Raw genomic sequence first — 4422 nt, forward strand, 5'->3', positions numbered from 1 at the left:
AAAAAAAAAAAAAAAAAAAAAAAAAGGGAAGACTCACAATTCCTAACTTCAAAATTTACAAGAAAAAACCCACTGGTAATCAAAACAGTTACTAGTGTATGGATCTGCATATAGGTCAATATATCTAGTAGAATTGAGAGACCAGAAATAAACTTATGCATATGTGAGCAACGGGTTTCAATAAGGGTACCAAATTCATTCAGTGGGAAAGAATAGACTCTTGGACAAATAATTCTGAGACAACCAGATATTTGCATGCAAAAGAACAAAATTGGACCCCTATTTTGCAATATATACCAACATTAACTCAAAATAGACCAGTGACCCACATACAAGAGTTAAAACTACAAACTTCTAAAACTCTTAGAAATAACATTTGAATAATTTTCATGACATTAGAATTGGCAATAAGTTCTTAGATAGGACTCCAAAACACAAATTAAAAGAGAAAATAGGTAAATTAAACTTAAAATTACTTAAAAACTTTAGCATCTCAAAGAAGGCTAACAGGAAAATGGAAAGACAATGCACAGAATGGGAGAAAAGTATTTGAAAATCATGTATCTGATAGAGGTCATCTGGTATCAAAACTCTATAAAGAAGTGTCAGTACTCAACACCAAGATAAGCAATCCAACTGAAAAGCCAGCAAAGGACTTGAATAGACATTTCTCCAAAGAAGATATACAAATCCCAATAAATATATGAAAAAACAAAATTGGTCATTGCAGAGCTATAAATCATAATAACACTGAGATACCACTTCATACCTATTAGAATAGTTACAATTTTTTAAATGGACAATAACAAGTGTTGTCCAGGATGTAGAGAAATTAGAACCCTCATACACTGCTGGTAGGAATGTAAAATAATACAACTTCTAAGGAAAATAGTTTATCAATTTCTCAAAAAGCTAAACAAAAAACCACCATATATCTCAGCAGCATCATTCACAATAGTCAAAGGTAGAAATATTCAAATGTTCTTCAGAGGAATGGATTGCCAAAGTGTGGAATATCCATCCATACAATGGAACCCTAGTCAGCTATAAAAGTGAATGAAATTTCATGGATTCACCTCAAAAAAATTTATGCAAAGCGAAAGGTGCTAGATACACAATGTCTGATTCTCATCATAAAAAAAGTTTAGAAAAATCCGTTTGTGAAGACAGAAGAAGTAGTAGTTGCTAGGAGGGTGGGAGAAGGGGGAATTGGAGAGCAAAACTTTAGCACACAAGATTTCATTTTGAGGAGATGAAATGTTTTGGAACCAGATATAGGTGTTGGTTGCACAACATTATGAATGTACTAAATGCCATTCAATTGTACACTTTAAGATGGTTAATATTTCTTTTTCTGGCTGTACCAGGGATCAAACTCAGGACCATGTGCTTGCAAGGGCAGGCAGAGTGCCACTGAGCTAAATGCCCGGCCCCAAATGGTTAATTTTATAAGCATTTTAACTCAATAAAAAATAGTTCAGTAGGTCAAGGACACAAAATACATTGTAGCCTTTGGCAATTATTTTGTGAATGTACATTTGCTGATACACAGATGTTTCCATGGTCTTCAGTATGAAATAAATTAGGTTGCAAAGTAATAATAAATGAAATTTCCAAAATTTATGAATAATAAATTAAGAAAAAAAGAAGACAATGAGAAAACAAAAAAACATAAAAGAGAGAGAAGGGAGAGAGAGAGAAAGGGAGGGATGAGAGCCAGGGAAAATGAAAGAAAGAGAGAAGAGGAAGGGGGAAGAAAAGGATAAAAACAATAAGACCAAAAAAAAAAGGAATATGAGAAAAAGCTAAAGCAAATAATTTGAAATTAGTAATTTCAGGTGTCAGTAGGGTTTGTACAGAAAGCACAGGGCAAGCAGGAGTGCTCTCCTATGCAACTGGCAGGAGTATAAACTACCATAGCCACTTGGAATAGTTTATCAAGAGGTAATAAAACAAAAAGGACGTAACTCGAAGCTCCGCCTCTGGATGTACACCTTTGGGAAATCATCATACACATGTCCAAGGGGTCATGCACACAGCATTGGTTTGTTACATCAAAATACTCAGAATACCTACATAGTTAAGGGGATGTATACATAGCTATACTAATACTGTAATCATTATGCAATCATTTAAAAGAATGATTGCTATAAATGTGTATGTGAATGAAAACAGAAATGAGTTCTAAGCTATGTTGTTTGAAGATAGTTCACAAATATAATTATGGCATTATGTTGATTTGTTACTCGTATAGTAAAAAACAATAAAAAGAATAAAAGAGAAAAAAACTAGGGAGAATTAATAAGGGATTAAAAATAATGGAGTCAAGGAAGAAGGAAAGGGAGAGGAGGAGAGAGGAAGGGGTGAGGGAAGGGAGGAGGAAAGAGGAAGAGAAACAAGTCAGGCGATGTTGATCTGTAGGCAGGGGCAATTAGCAAACAAATACATACGGAAACTCCAGGGGTTGAGGCTGGAGGAGGAAGTTGATGTAAAGGGGAAGGGAAAGGGAGACTGGTGGCTCACATTAAAGCTGTACCAAGATAAATTAAGAGAGACCTGACTTAGTACTTCACTTGTTCCTCGGCCTTTGCCGGAAATATCCCTCGCATTGCTGTGCAATTTGAGGCACAAAGTGAAGCTGACCGTGTCTCTGTCCAACCACAGCAGTTTTGGTCAAAAGAAGAAACTGAAGGACTTGAAGAGAGGAAGTCTGCGGAGCTCAGACACACACTCTTGGAAGCCAGTGTGCAGCTGGTAGTCCCAGGGAGCCCCTAAACATCGTGGAGCACCAATCCAGTGGAGTTTTGTCTCATGAAGACTGCTATGTTCAAGGTACGGAAAAGCACTCGAAGAAAGATACAGAAAAATCAGAGCACAACACGGCAGTAATATTTAACACAACATTCACCAAAGACAGAACTGAACACCATGCCCACCTTCACAATTTGGGGGTGAACCAGGAGCCTAGGATTGGATGAACTGGTGCTCTGTTTAGAGCATCAACAGCTGTGGTTGACCTGTTGTCTGGTCTGTGTTCTCATATGGATATATGTCTGGGGGAGAATCTATTTCCAAGGTCACTTTTTTGAGAGAATTCATTTCTTTGTGTTTGTAGGAGGAAGAGCTCTAACAACAGTTGTCCAGCTGTTGGCTGAGGCTGCATTTCACCTCCTAGAGGACAAGGACACCCACACTTCCTAGCCACAGGGATGTCCCCAGCGTGGCTGCTTACTTCATTCATCAAGACAGACAGGCAATCTCTAGAGGGCGTCTGCTAGCAAGAGAGAGCCTTTTATGATGTATTGTAGTTGCAGAGTGACATCTATCACCTTCCCTACATGTATTGTTTACAAGCAAGTCACGATCCCACCCACACTTAGGAGGGCAGAGGTCAGGAGTTGGGAATCATAGGAGCCACCTGGAGACTGTTACGTAGCATATCACTGTCGCTTTAAATGGCTAACAATCCTGAACATAATCCTTAAATTCATAAAACATAGAACACTAAGCTAAATCTAAACCCAGATTATATCTGATCTCAAAGTACATGGCTTTCTTACTTCTCTTGCCATATTTTAAATTAATATGTATAAACTATGGAGTGTACAGATTCACTTCAAACTAGGTTTCCAACATTTGAGCAAATCCCCAAAATGAAGAGGAAGAGTAAAGGTCTGAGAGTTCAATGGTATCTAGCCATTTACGGTGTGTAGGAATTTCAGTATGTTTTTATTCAGTTTTAGCATCAATAAAAGGGAGCTGATTTGCCATCTATCTTCATTGCGTTTGTGGTTACTCTGGGGCTCAAAAGAGACATTGATTATTCATTTGTTCCCTCAATCACTGTTATCAACATGGTTATATAAAAGATCAAGAAGTACAGGAGAGGAAATCCTTGCGTAGGTTGTGTGTTTCACTGGTTCCTAACCAACCACCACTGGTTTGGTCACCCAAATAAAACACAACTTTGGTAATTTCACAAGAAGAAAAACTGCGCTTGATTATTGGTTTAAATCGCAGGCATTCGCTTCTTGCAACCTTTGTCGTCATTTACCTTTTATTTTTTTTTCCTTTATGAAACTTTGTCCTCTCCCTACTTTTTTTCCTGCTCATGTAGCCATGTGCACTGATTTAGATAACCTCTGAATTAACCTTTCTCTTTTCTGTGCACCCAAATGTTCCCATCCCTCTCTGGTCATTTTTGTCTTCAGTTTGGTTCTAGAGTGCATGGAGAAGGCCGACGGTCAGTCGCTTATTCTATTAGCTCCACAGCTTGCTGCCTAAAATAACAGCGAATTCTGGATTGTTTCACAGCTGCGAGGGGTGCGCTCTTCGGGAAGGACGACTCTGAAACTTTGGTTCTCAGAAGCCACCAGGGTCCCCGCGGTTCCGCACCCACCCCGGGGCCCGCCCGGCCAGCTG

The 4422-nt window shown here is 38.5% G+C and overlaps 1 long non-coding RNA gene across 1 annotated transcript in view; it reads left to right on the forward strand.

Annotated features, from left to right (window-relative positions):
- LOC117285995 overlaps nt 1-3743 on the forward strand; it is an 8327-nt gene extending 4584 nt beyond the window's left edge. Inside the window, exons 2-3 of the long non-coding RNA XR_004517105.1 lie at nt 2665-2832; nt 3116-3743. This is a non-coding gene — a long non-coding RNA (uncharacterized LOC117285995). The remainder of the gene's footprint in view (nt 1-2664; nt 2833-3115) is intronic.
- Nucleotides 3744-4422: the final 679 nt, after the last annotated feature.

The sequence above is a fragment of the Fukomys damarensis genome, unplaced genomic scaffold (genome assembly GCF_012274545.1).
Source record: "Fukomys damarensis isolate Sample0158 unplaced genomic scaffold, DMR_v1.0_HiC HiC_scaffold_14, whole genome shotgun sequence".
In the NCBI taxonomy this organism is placed as follows: Eukaryota; Metazoa; Chordata; class Mammalia; order Rodentia; family Bathyergidae; genus Fukomys; species Fukomys damarensis.